Genomic DNA, 15547 nt, shown 5'->3' with positions numbered 1-15547 from the left:
CCAGGAAAGTTAACTGAGTGTACTAAAGGCAAGAGAAATCACTGGACGTCAAACCAGCAAAACTAGAACTGAGCACAAATGTTTACAGAGAAATATTTTTAAATATTCAGAGAACTCTCAGTACACCAAAAGCGGTGGAACAGAAAGCTGGAGTTAGACTACACTACTTTTTACAAATACCAAGATAGCTATGAAACAAGTGCCCAAACGGTGAACAGGAACCTGGAGATGAATTCACAAAGATAGCTAGTTCTCTATGACCGAGGCTGGACTTGGGGATTGAGCAGGGAACTTCGCTGATTACAGACTGGAAGGGAAGCGGTGAATGATGAGGCAGGCAGAGGCGGTGTGTGGAGGGGATGATGGTGGAGACGAGACAGTTGCTGCAGCCAGAGAGGTATTGCGAGCAGTGATCCGAGGAGGTCCAGATTGATGGCGGAAAGCAGGTGGAGTATTCAGGTGAGGGAATTGCAGGCAGGCAGGGATCCGGAACTAAGGCACAAGAGAATAGCTGTTAGCACGAGAAATACTTCCAGGGAGCTAAACAGAACAAAGATCAGAGCACTGAGTGAGATCGTTCAACGGTCCAGCAGCGAGTAGGGAACTACGTCTGGATTTTATGGAGGAGGAGAGTAGTTGCAGTAGTTGCTCATCTGCTCGTGATCTCATCAGAATTACGGAGTGGCAGCACCTGTCTGCATGCCAGACACCTTGCTCACAGGGAGGGAGAACCTGCCACTACCTGGCATCAGAGGTGGAGGTTGTAACAGTTTTGGGGTTTTTTTTGAGGGGGCTATGGTCTTAAACTTCTGATCAGCTGATGAAGAACCTACTTGAGTTTAAATGCAGTTTTTCAATGAATTGCCTACTCTCTGCTTGCTTCTGTTTCTTCTTTTTCCATTTTGAAGCTCTACTTACAACATGGTTACGATCCACCAGCACGAAATGTAAATACTTGTAAATAACATCAAGTAACATCCAGCTGTGCCTATCTCCAAGAATGGGCTTATAGAATGCCAGTTTAAACTTTCTTAAACCTTTGTTTATGCATGTGTTATCTTCAGTTTATCTTTGCTCTTTTTTGTTTTTTTTACATCACTGGAATTATTTAAAAGGATTGTTTGGGAGAAAGCAATAAATCATTATCATCAAAGTACAAAAGCAAAAGTTGAGTCCAACACTCTAAAGTCAATAAATTTAAAAAGGTGCTGGATTTAGGAAGAGTTCAGTCTTGTGTAGACATAGCTCAAATGATTTGACAGTAACAAAAGTGCTTCTCTGCTGTAAATCTCTTAGAGCTCATATAAATTCCTCTAAACCAGTGACATGCCTTTTAGACCCCATCCCCACTAGATTGTTCAAGAACATCTTTCCTTTAAATAACACTGCAGTATTAAATATAATCAACTTCTCTTTACTAATAGGCTACATACCGCAGGTTTTTAAAGATGCTATAATAAAGCCACTTCTCAAAAAGCCTACTCTTGATCCAGGTGTTTTAGGCAACTATAGGCCCAAATCCAACCTCCCTTTAAATTTCCAAAATTCTGCAAAAAGTTGTTGCAAGTAAATTATGTGACCATCTGCAGAGAAATGATTTGCTGGACAAGTTTCAGTCAGAATTTAGAACGTATCATGGTCCAGAGACAGCACTGGTGAAGGTCACCAATGATCTTCTAATAGCTTCAGACAGTGGACTAGTTTCTATACTTGTTCTGCTAGATCTCACTAGTTTCTATTCTTGTTCTGCTGGATCTCAGTGCTGTATTTGACACAGTTGATCACAGCATCTTATTACAGAGACTGGAACATGTTATCAGGATTAAAGGAACTGCACTGAATTGGATTAAATCATATATATCAGACATATTCCAGTTTGTTCATGTTAATGATGATTCTTCCAGAGTTAGTTATGGAGTTCCACAGGGTACCATGCTAGAACCAATACTATTTACCTTGTACATGCTTCCTTTGGCAGTATAATAGGAAACACTGCTTACATTTCAGTTGTTGTGCAGATGGCACTCAATTGTGTTCATCTATGAAGCCAGATAAATCTAATCAAAGGCCTTGGTGACTTGTCATTTTCTTCATTTAAATTCAGACATTTTTGCCTTCCTACTGTCGCCAAGTACGGCCACAAAGAGAATCCAAAGGAATCTTTGGATTTGTAGGGTTTAAATCTGTTTAAATCTTCACCTTACTGTGTGAAATGCTTTGAGATGAATTGCTGCTGTATGAATAAACTTGAACTGCACAAAATCTGAGACAGTGCAGCAACATATTTCCTGAATTCTGTCTGGTTTGACATGTACTCACCCAATAGCTTCTTATGGTACTTCTCATTGTTACTGCTGAAGTCCATCTTTCATCCTAATTTAATTTCTTCAAGTGAAGTCTCACAGTTGATCAACCACCATGATGAAACTGGGTCTCATGAGGGCCGCCTCAGGTAAGGAAGACCAAGAGTTACCTCTGCTGCAGAGGATATGTTCATTGGAGTAACAGCCTCAGAAGTCGCCATTTAGCAGCACCTCAGATTAGAGCCCACATCACTGCTTTCTAGAGTTTTACATCAGCTGTCCAGGAGACACTTTGTGATTCAGGGCTTTGTGACTGAGTTTCTGCAAACCAATAGCTATTTAATAGGCAGCTTAGTGGTGCAGTGAAATAAATGGGTTCTGAATATTCAAGAGTGAGTTTTTTTTAGAATGCACACTTACAACTATGGTGTTAAGAGAAGAGATGAATGACAATGGGTATCTTGTTGCAATGGCACTACTCAAAGCATAGACTATGTCAAAGGTGGAATACATTAGGTACAAAGTGAGCAGGAAGTAAATAGTGAGCTCTTGAAGTTGGTGTATTGGAAGCAGGAAGAATGGACAACATAAAGATCTGAGCAACTCTGACAAGGGCCCAACTGTGATGACCTGACAACTAGCTCAGAGCATCTTCAAAAAGGCAGGTCTTGTAGGGTGGCAGTATGCACTATGGCATGTCTGGCACCTGCTTAAAGCGGTCCAAGAAAGTGCCGTTTTAGCCGGCAGGATTTTTTAAAACAAAAATGTCTCTACCAGTTCAAGGATGAGTACATTTATTATCTCTGATCAGAAACATACTGAACACAATTATGATAAGTTTTCACTGTGTATAATTGTGTTTGTGATAAATAAAGGTCTTGAAACTTGAATCTTTCCTTTGCTGGATTCCCACTTGAGACAAAATGATCTGGTCTGGTCATCTGGTGGAACTTAGAATACTGAAGAGGTCCAGTTTGACAGGTAGTCTAGAGTAACACACTACCACACAACTTTACACAACCACCTCCTTTTAATCTGCAAATAGGCGATAATGGTAATTTCTCATTTTGGGGATCATTGATTTTCAGCAATATGAAAATGTCATTATTCAAGATTATTACATATTTATTGTATTTGATAAGACACTTCTGGGAATAGTTAAGTGACATGTGGAAAACTATTTAACCATACTTTCTTCTTTCTGTGTAAGTATAATCTCATAATAATCACAACTGAGCCTGTCCAGGTCACTGCATTCACTCTGGCAGAGTACCAGGGTATTACCTCTCAGATGATGGCTTTGCACACGTGCCTGCCTGCTTAGCTTGAAGGGGCCTGACAATTCTTAATTTGTGTGTATTAGATTGAATGTGACCCCAAAAATAAACAAATGCAACGGAGAAATCTGAAAATGCCACTTTATCAACTATCTTTCCTGAGCTCTGTATCATTTTACAAAAGGCATTTTCCCCCTTCTTTCTTGATTTCCCCCTTCTTTTCTCCTGCTGGAATGCTGTCTTAAAAGACACGGTTTCTGCTTTCGCCTTCATTTGTTCCCAGAAAGACTGCATCAAACCCTACACTGAGCTGAAGTGACCTAATAGTTACTGTGATATACTTCTGTCTTATTTTACCAAACATAGGGTTCTATCGCTGAACAGATCACTGGTAGCATTACATGATAAAACAATGCCATCCCTCTGTGGGCCAGCAAGCCTTCAGACAGTAGGAACAATAGCAGCTTTGTGTGTAGTTTTTACAGCTCTGTCGAAATAAAAATGCTTCTTTTGCTCCTACCTGTAATGGCATCTCTGTACTGCTCCACCTAAATCAAATGTGAACATATCACCTATGACGTATTTGTGCAATAAATGTTTATACAAGACCATTAGATTTATATATTTGCAGAAAATGTATTGGTAATGTAATGTGAGAAATGGAGGTCCTTTCTCCAAGCAGCATAGAATAATTCACCGTCTTTCTCTTCAGTTTAGAACAGTACTGATCTGTTGGCATGATTCTCAAGCTCTAGAAATCACCATGCGAAAGCCACAATATTTTAAGCTACTTTTCTTTTTTAAAGGTATTTTGACTTTTTTTGTTTTGATTTCAACATCAGCTCATTTGAATGTGTGTGAAAGTTTTGCTGTGCTGAACCCACTTAAAAGCATCACAACCCTCAACTCAAACATCCTTTAATTTCTTGTCTCACAGTTTTGTGTTTTATAACCCTAAATCTTTGATTTCATCAACACTTTTTCCAGCAGCAGCAGCAGCAGGCATCAGATTGCAGCCTCTCTACACCCTGAGAACTTCATGCAATGTAACATAACAACTATCCATTGTTATGGGTTCTGCTTTTATTTCCACTCTTTCTGCCCACTTTAAGGACAAGCTTCCTCTAAGTCTGATGTGTAACTAGTACTTTTTTTTATTTTACTCCCTGTCTTTTCGTATTCATGTTTCTGTTGGTCATTCTTATTGTGTTGTTGTGACTAACTGCACCGCAAACAGCTCCTGCAGGTCCCTGAAACTTAGATCTAGCTGTGGTGCTCAAATTTAGTTAATTACCTTTGTGGGAATAGCTGTGATCTGGACTCATAGTTAATGAAATACAATATAAAATATGAAAATATCATCCATGTGTGTAAAAATATATACACATGTAGATCACAACAAGTATAATTAGCAGTGTGGCTTGGTGTGGTCAGCACCAGGCAGCACCATGGAAGCATCTTAAACTGCTAGACAGTAGTAAAAACAAGATTTTCATCTGCTTTACTTAGTATGAACTACTGGTTTCTTTTAGCTTGTACTCCCACTCCATATACAAAAATCTATTAAAGCAAATTAACCAAGAAGTCCCCCCTAGTTTTAATTGTCCTGTTACTGTAATGGCAAAATTCATGATAAATACCCATATAAATAGTGAATAAAAACAAGAGAGTCAGAATACTTGAGATTTATTGCTGCAAAATGTGCACTGAAGCGTGCATATTATTGTTACAGGATGAATGAAACATATTCGTCCGCCAGGAAATGAGATGGCATTCCAGGAGCTGCTATTGGCTCATTTCCACCAGGCCCACTAAGGGGCTCTTTATGTTATTGCTTGGTCCAGGACACAAACAGCTATCTGGGGTCATCTCTGTGACGTTCAACTGCCTTGTGCTGAACTCTGAGAAAACAAGGACCTCTTTCTGATGGCCTTCACCCCCCCTGTTACCGTAACCAGCTGTTAGCTGCACCATTTTATCAAGACTTCATTTTGTGGTGAAAGCACTTCACCTGAAGCTGAGGCCACTGAGACAGAACAGGGTGACTGAGAGGCTAGTGCAAAAATTCGTAAATGCTGACAACTCAAACCCCTCATTATATAATCATAAATAAATTAAATTGTAGACTTTTTCAAAAGTGTAACTTGTACAACTTGACACTTGACTATCATTTAGAGGTGAATCATAGTTGAAATCCTCAATCAATGTACATAGTTGTTCAGCATGTGCGTCATTCGTTCCTAAATTGGAAAAACCTAAATCATTCCCTTGCCCCTTACTCTGATGATTTTGAATTTAATTCAGAATTTTACAGGGAGCAAATTAACTGAATTTAATATTCAAAAAAATATGATCTCTCTTGCTGGTTCCTGTCACTTAACATTGATTATCAAAATTAGTTAATAGTAAATCAAGTTCCTCAGGGTTCTGTGCTTGGACCAATACTTTTCCTTGTACATGCTGCCCAGAGGCAATATTATTATTATAAACACTGCATAAACTTTCATTGCTATGCAGATGACATCCAGCTACATTTATTTATGAAGAGTGACTCTATGAACTAAAAAAAAAAAAAAAAAAAAAAAAAACTCCAAGTGATTTTTAATGCTGCAGCCAGAGTTCTGACCAGTAAGGAACCGCCTTGATCACTGTACATAGTTGTTCAGTGTGCTCACTTATTATCAATAAATACCTTTCACATTCTCTGGTCTTCTACTCATTAGTGTCTGCACCTCAGTGAGACCATGACATCTGTCGGAGCATAACTAAGGGATGGAAAGTTTTAAGCCTAATCTTAAAGGTAGAGAGAGTGTGTCTGCCTTTCAAACCTAAACAGGGAGCTGATTCCACAACAGAGGAGCTCATGGAGGGCTCTGTTAGGATGATATGGTACAATAAGGTCTTGAAGATAAGATAGAGCTTGACCATTTAGAGCTTCATATGTTAGAAGAAGGATTTTAAACTCCATTCTGGATTTTACAGGGATTCAATGAAGAGAAACTAATGCTGTAGAAATATGATCTCTGTTAGCTTACCAGACAAACCAAAAACAGTATGGAAGTGAGTAGGGGAAGGTAAAACAGGCAGGCTAACTAAACAATATTGTACTGAACGTTGAATCTAAATAACAAAACTCTCAGAAAGCTTGCAATAGTCACCAAAAACACAGAGCTTACACAAATTACTGGCAGAGCAAGGTGACAAGACTCGAAACTAACCAACACTTGGCACAGAGAACTTCTAGGATTACACAAGAAACACCAAGGACTAACTGAGTTTGCGAACTCTAGGCTAAAGGCTCGGCATACTTAGCCTGCAGATCAGGGTTGAGTAAGGGCAGTCTGGAGTCTGTCAGATGGTGATCGTGTGTGTAAAGGGAGGAATATGAACTCCATAAGCCATAAGAATCAGTATTCTCAGTGGAGATTTCACTAAATGAACGATCTGGCACTGAGTGATGGTCTGAACCAGGGAATTATGAAGTGTTTGGCTGAAGATAGGTGAGTCCGCCCCCTGTGCAGGTGTCCTCACTGCTGCTGATTCAGTTGCAGCTCAGTTACACTCTCAGGGAAAGAAGTAAAAGAGGAGAGACTGCAAACAAATCAGAGGCTGAGGCAGTGGGCTTGACAATACGTCTAAACTGCTAGTGGATTTCCCATGACACACTGAGCACATCTCCTCTACTCTCCTCCTCTCTATATATTTATATACCACTAACTTTGTGTCTCCTTTTGCTCATAATTTTTGTTTTGTCCTCGCTGCATGTATCTCTGTGGAGCTACACATCTCTGACCCACAGTTAATGGCCTCAATGACCTCCAAACTGCTTATTGTTCTCTTATGCATTGTTTGCTTCTTCTTTTTTTTTTATATCATATTGTCTCTACCGTTTACCCTCATCCCAGTTGGTTGAAGCAGGTGACTACCTTCCCTGAGCTTGGTTCTGCCAGAGGTTTCTTCCTGGTAAATAGAATTGTTTAGTTTGTTTTCCCCCACTGTTGCCAAATGCTGCTCAAAAACAAATCCAAACAAAACTTTGGATTTGTTGGATTTCTCTGGATAATTTTGTGAGTTGATCTCACTGTGTAAAGTGCCCCGACATGACATGTGTTGTGAATTGGCACTATATAAATAAAATTTAATTGAAATAAATTTAATTGAACTGACTTGTAGAAAAACTTAGATTGTTTAAGCCCTGAGTGCATATCAGGTGTAGAGTAGAATAGAGAAGAGAACTATGCAAAGGTGTGCCCTGTCTCTGATCTTCTTCTGATCGTCCTGCAGTGGCCTCCCCCTCCCTCCTACAAAGACAATTGAAGTATCATTATCTTTCTGCTTAGCAGGTAAATTTAGAAACTACAATTGGCTTCTCGATTCCAATCTAATTCTAAATTGACCACCTCTCTACCAACTTCTTCCAGTGACAGTCATGGTTAATTCATTCATTCATCCATTCATCCATTCATCCATTCATCCATTCATCCATCCATTCATTCATTCATTCATTCATTCATTCATTCATTCATTCATTCATTCATTCATTCATTCATTCATTCATTCTTAGTTGTTACATCATTGTTTATTGTTTATTTGCAATATTAGTTAATAAATGTTTGTCTATAATTATCATAGGTTCTACCATGTATTTCTTTGTTTGGGGAACTGGGGGTCAATGAAATCAGAGTTCATGATTTTTCATATTGAAACTGATCAATACAAGTAGATTTGATTAATTATACATATTTAAATTATTCCTGATAAAGGTCTCTCAGATGGTCTATTTAAAATAAATCTGAGTGGTACCCCTGATAAAGGTGTGTAATTTTAAATCCTAAAGTGTAGTTTCTTCACCCCTCTGGCAAGAAACTACAGTCCATCAGGACCACACCCTCAAGCAATAAGAACAGCTTCCTCCCAACAGCAGCTGGTCTCATCAACAGAGCCAGAGATTCCCAGTGACACTGCCTCTCTCCTCTCAACTCCAGCACAGACATGAACTCCATGCATTACATTACACACAGGACTGCTTTTCTACACTTTCTTATTGTCTGTCTTGGAACATTTGCTGCTTATCTTATCTTATATCATTCTTCTATCATTCTTGAACAAATTTCGATTTGTCAGTTTTTATTGTTATGCATCACATGTCAAATTCCTTGCAAGTGAAAACCTAATTGGCAAAAAATTATTCCGATTCTGATTCTCATTAAAAAGACAAAATATCTTCAAGGATATGAAGAAGTTGCCCTCTACTTAGGTACCTAGGATTAACATGACCTGGATTTTCATTTTATCTTTTTTAACCTTTATTTAACCAGATAAAAGACCCATTGAGATCGAGACCTCTTTCACAAGGGTGACCTGGCCAAGAGAGGCAGCAGCAAACGTCAAAGTAAACAAAAAACAGACAGAAAAAAATAACACACCTTAAAATATTAAATACAAGCAATTAGATATATAAAATACAGGAGTTATTTTTACAGTAACAATTTAAGAACACAGGCACAGTCGATATCTTAAGATAGAGCGGAAGGCTTCCAATGAAACAAATTTTGACAATTTCAGTTCGGATTGGAGGGCATTCCAAGCAGAGGGGGCAGAGGAACTGAAAGCTTTTTTTCTCGTTTCAGTTCGAACACGAGGAGCGGAGAGATACAAAATGTCATGTGATAACAAATTCTGTACCCTGTAGGTAGCCAGAATACACAAAACTATAGCATAATTAATTTCTCTTTTTTCTGATTTGTTCAGTTGTTGTTTCCATGTTCCCATGTTTTTTCCTGTGCCAGTAGGAACCAGTAATTGTTTTGCTGATACTGGATTCACACAAAAAAAATCACACTGGTTTTGAAATAATAGTAGTAATAGTTTTGTCAGGTTAAAAAAAAAAAAGCCAGTATGCTGTAATGGCCACCATAATAATCATTTTGCTGTTTAATTCAATTTTCCATTAAATGAAATGGCACATGGGCGTCCAGCATTCTTGCTTTGCTCTGTTTCTTGTCCTATCCCCAAATTCAGTCTATCACAACACTGAAGTACACCACACCACAATACTGGAAAAATGCTAAATGTTTTTTTGTCGATAAAGGACTCATGCATTTTCATTGTACCTGCTTGTTTACAAACAGGCAGCAGGAACTTCTGAAGAGGGCCCAAAGCAGAAGCATAACGGAAGACAGTTTGAATACAGTGTGGAAAAGTTGTTAAACATTCCTGTTCCGTTAGACCTCATTTAAACTTTTCCTCTGTGGATCCACATACTGTATGACAGTTTCAAGTGGCAGAAGCTCAAGTCTGCCTAATTCAGAATGACTTACTCACTAGTTATTTATAGGTCATTTGGAGTACCAATGCCTCAAATGTGACTCTCGTTAAAAAATAGAAACTTTTCTGTCCTCAACATTCCTCTTTGTTCACATTAAGAGCTCTTGATGTGTTCTTTCCTCCTCCTTTTTGGTAAATACTTCATGCCCTCATTGAACTTGTAATACATTGTTTTCATGCATTCTTTTATATGTTTATGTTAATCAAGAAAGTACTTAGACCCCTCCGAGTGTCTTCTAAAAGTAATGCGTCACACTATTTTTGTTTCAGCACTGAACATTATATTTGAAGTAAAAATGTAAAATAAATTTTTTAATAAAATGTCAAAATGTATCCTGACACTCTTCAACACAGTGCCTTATTGTCTTTTATCAGTTATTTATGCTATTTTCAGCCAGAAGATAACCATTGATCAAACAAAACTGACAATAAATCAACTTTAGGTATGGGTATGAATCAATAACTGACATTTGGCAAAATACTATAAACCAAGACAACTGGTACACTGCTGAATGGAAATGAAACCATTTTTTAAAAAATGAAAAGATGTATCAATATTACATAATCAAAGACAAAACCATGCGAGCGAGAGCGCGCACACACACTACACTTTTACCACAGGACAAAGAGTTTTAACTGATTCCACTAGGAAATGTACATCCCATTACCAGATTCAGCCTAGAGGGAGACATTAGACCACAAATGGAATGAAATCCAACTTTAACAGTATATGTGAAAAAAAATAACACCACCAAAAGAGCAGGTCTAACTTTCTTCCATAAGTCCACAAAGTCCTGGTTGAGTTCTCTGTACTCCTGATCATCTCTCTCTCTCTCTCTCTCTCTCTCTCTCTCTCTCTCTATATATATATATATATATATATATATATATATATATATATATATATATATATATATATATATATATATATATAGAGAGAGAGAGAGAGAGAGAGAGAGACACACACACAATAAATGAAGTCTGGGCATGTGGAAAGGGCAGCTGGCGGAATTTCGACAATTCGCCATTACACAGAAAATGCTAACTGGCCTGTACATGCTCCAATCTGCCTTAAACTTTACTTGTGTGATCAGAGAACCCTCATCAATTGCATAGGTATGAGCCAAAATAGCTCAATAGCGCCACCTGCAATATTTCAACCAGGAACTGTGGCCAGTACATGTGACCTACAGCTATGAAATTTGGCAGGCAGAAGTAACTCGTCACATTGCACAAAATTGTAATTGACAACCATACCTAAAACACAACAGGAGGTCTGCCATTTTGAATTATTTGTCACATTTTGGACGATTTTGTACCAATTTTTGCACTTTTTCAAAAGCTATAAACTCAAACGGGATAACCCCGACGAACCTGAAATTTGGCCAGGATCTACACCAATCATGGGTGATCAAAATTTATCAAAATGCTGCACAAAAGTCTGAGAAAAAGGAATTGGTGGCCCCCGGAATTTCAACGTTTCACCATGAAACAGGAAATGCTGTATAACATGCTCCAATCTGCCTAAAACTTTACATGTGTGATCAGAATCTGGCCATCAATACATTCATACGTCAGAACACAGTCACAGTCATAGCGCCACTTGGTGGATGGACGGGAAGTGCTTTATAACTTTATAACGCCACCTGGTGGGCAGTTTTGATAGTTCTCCATCAACAAGGCCATAGGTTGAAATGCACTCTCAGTGACAGCGCCACCTGGTGGACATGCCTGGATTTTGCTGATGAGCAATCATCAGGACCTGATGATTGCTCTAAATGTGTGTTATCTGCCTTGTTAGCCTACTGAAAAGCAGCAACCAGGGATGGGTTGGTCATTACATATCAGCATTTAAATAAAAACAGATTTTACTATTTCTGTTAAAATTGCACATGTAAATAAAACATGTATTGTTTTCAACAATATAATATATACACTGTTCATTCCTGAAGTATTAATGATTCATCTTGAAAGTGTAATAGACTGGAGTATGTGATTGTTGTGTGTTACATGGCAAATGTTTGACTGAGAACTTGTGACACCGTTTCAGTGCTTTCAAAGAGTACACTTTCATTGTCCAATTGTTACATAATAAGCTCTGCAAAAGCACTGAAACAGTGTCAAAAAGTACTAATTCTGGAGTATATTTTCACTCCCCCAGTATTAAATAATAAATTCTGCAAAAGCACTGAAACTGTGTCTAAAGGTACTAATTATAGAATATATTTTCACTCTCCAGTTGTTAAATAATAAACTTTGCAAAGTGGTACTAAGACACTGACTTGGGAGAACATATTTTACTCAGCAAGGAGCCTAAGTTTACACTGCAAGGTGTTGGACAGCACTGAAACAGTGTCAGAAGGGACTAGTTCTAGAGTACATTTGTAATCTATAAGTGTTCAAATGTAACTCTATATTTGGAGTATATATTTTACTCTTCTATGTTCAGTGAACACCGAAATCTTGGACCTATATGTGCACCGAATTGGTGTTAAATATACACCTATAGAAAACAATATACACTGTGACTTTTTCTGTGTAGGAAAGTTATCTCATGTCAGTCATAGAGATAACTTCTAAGCTAATCCTGTTAAATGCTGTTTGTGAATAGATTTGCAAATTGCTCTGATCTAAAAACACTAAGCAGTCTCTCACTCCATATTACAAACTGGATTAGTGGTGGGACTGATGTGAATTGGTGAGAAACAGCCAAGCGTAAGAATCTCTTCCTGACATCAAAAGACTGTCCTTTCAAGTGTGTCAGCTGAGGCAGGGAGGGATGACAGAGGGCCGCTAAGCGGACACATATCCCTTATGCAAACTGAGCCCACAGAGCACTCTGCATTGAATGGATGTTGATGTCAAAGCCTGCACCAGTGATGAAATCTTGGGCAAATATAGTGCCAAAAAGAAGGCTGAGACAATGTCCACAGTCATCCACCTCAAGCAAGTTTCTTTTATACTATTTATCCAACTCTAAAATATCTCCCACCTGAACCAAGCAATTTTTATTTCCAAAAACTATTTCCTGAAATTTTGTTCAGACATTAATTATCTCTTAACATCCTCCTCAAACTTGGTTTAATATTAGTTTTGCTATAATTTCATTTGTTTTAATTGTAGTTACATGGTTATATTTTTGTATGGCACAGTTCATTGCTACCTGTTGGTTTAAAGAGATAGGATGGTTGTCATATTTGTAATGAAGAATGTAAATTGTAGCACAGTCACAAAAATGTAGGATGTGGCATGCAGAACAGAATTAATGCTGGGTTTGGCACATTATTTTTTCATATTTGGACATCTTATATATTATTTGGATTTTTTAATAAGTAAGAATTTGCTTTTTGTACAATTAAAAAATAAATAGTTTATCTTTAAACACTTGCCTTAGCATCCTAGGCCAAAATTTATTCTACAAACTACAAGGGTGATTTGGTCAAATTTTTAAATGTTGAACCGACTGATAAATTGGGCAAATTTAAAAGAGTGCAAAGACTGATGAATTACGCATAAAGTCAGTTTAATTACCTATAAAAGAATAACATATTTGTGGAAGCACTCAATCAGGTTGTAATTATGAGGACAGTAAATTCTCTTGTATGGATTTTGACCTCAGAAATTATAGGTATGTGGACTTACATACACTCATTAGCCACTTTATTAGGTGCACCTTGCAAGTAAAAGGTTGGACTCCCTTTTCAATTCTATTCAGTTCAGTTCAATTCTATTCAATCTGTGTTCATGGTTTACCTGGAAGTTAGAGCAGTGGTGTGATGCTAGACCTATACCACTTCATCTCATGAGCAAAAAACACACCAAAAAGACTAAAGGTATAATGAGAAAAGATGGTAGTGAGTGATGAGTGAGAATGGATCTGAAGGTCACCAAGTTGTGCTATCGAGGATGACATGATGAGACTTAGGAGAAGCAGACTCAGGATGGTGGTTCTGTTTTGAGTGGGGATTCTCTCAAGTGTGCAAAAAAAAAAACCAAAACAAAGTTCAAGATTTTATGGAGTTGAAGGGAGCATGGGATTGATGTAGGTTTGGTGAGATTACTGCAAATGTAACAATGATAAGTAAGTGATGGTTAGTGACCGAGAACTTAAACTGTTTGATCTGAGATAGCCAGCCTAACTGCTGTGTTGATAAAATAATGTTCTGCAGATATTTCAGAAATGCAAAGAAGATATTGGAAATGCTTGGTAATGGATGCATGCTGCATCCAAATTCACATCCCTTCTTGTTAGTTGTATTACTTTTGAAGGTTTTATTCCAGCAAGGTGTTACTCATATGAAAATTTAAGATTGTGAACAGTAATATGTAGTGAAATGTTGCAGAAATTAGCTTCATATGCGGGTTTTAATCAGTGTAGATAAAAGTCTAGGCTGCAACACACCTAATGGTAGAAACTACACTTTATGATGAAAATTGCACTTGTTGATTTAGGGGGACCATTCTCAGCTTGGCTGAGAAACTTATCAGTTTAGACTAAGTCTCAAAGAGATTTTGATGAAATAGAAATTGATCAGTCTGTTTAGTTATTTGACAGTCTTAAGTTCCAATTTCATTGACCTCCAGTTCCCAAAATGAAAAAATACATGGTAGAACTGATGATAATAATGATGTATTTATACAACATATAAGAGAATATTTACTTTTTTAAAATATCCCCTTGTTTGTACCATGAAATGATATGGAATTAATAACAAGTTGTCAACAAAGGACAAGACTTTTCTGAGTAGTGATTCTAATTGGAGTTGAAGCCTGCTGAAGGGTGGAAACTTGAACTTCATTTGAAGATGTGCACTGTCTCTGTCAGCCTGAGCAACCAAGGTTGGAAGAAGTTGTCGCCTTATTCTACTTTCCCATGACAGGATGCCCCACAAAGTCTCAGGCAGCTAGACCATATATTATTTACTATATACAGTTGAAATTCACACACATATATTCCCACTTTGTTATCATATTCAGATTCCCAGCATCATGACTACATCAGATCACATGTCTACATAAGCAAAATCTGCACAAATCTGCTTCAGTACAAGTCTGCCTGGATTTAAACTACAGAATCCTACATGAGGCTACATTTTATATCTCTTCATACCAAAGATGATCTACTTTTTTAGTTTTTGTAGCCTTAATGAAGTCCCAATACTTTCATCAGGTATAGTGCCTGTCTCTTTAAAATAGTGTAGGGTTGGTCATATTAAACATAAATTAATACCTTTTATTGCTATTGTTTTGAATATTCATCAGTCGATATGCAGTAGTAATCATAATTAACTTTATTATGCAAAGAAATGTATTGCAGAGGTTATAGATTTACTGGTTTTACTGTAATGCTGCTCATAGGGGTCATTTTGTCAAAATAGTGAGAAACGTTTGCAAGCACACGATACAGGGATGTGGATGTTTAGTACAGTAAAGAGCTAACATGATATTGCTATATCCTAACAATTTCATGTACAGTTTAGTTTTAGGCATCCTAATTGCCAGCACATTAAGGGCTTTTTGGGTTTTTTTTAGTTAAATTTAGTTAAAAAAAAAAAAAAAAAAATTGCAATAAAGTGAAGAATTTAGTTGAAGTCAGTTTGGTTCTTTACAAACTTTGCCATACTGAAATGTTCCTGTAAA

This window comes from Amphiprion ocellaris, chromosome 1 (assembly GCF_022539595.1).
Source record: "Amphiprion ocellaris isolate individual 3 ecotype Okinawa chromosome 1, ASM2253959v1, whole genome shotgun sequence".
Taxonomy (NCBI): Eukaryota; Metazoa; Chordata; class Actinopteri; family Pomacentridae; genus Amphiprion; species Amphiprion ocellaris.
Note: the sequence above shows the minus strand (reverse complement) of the source record.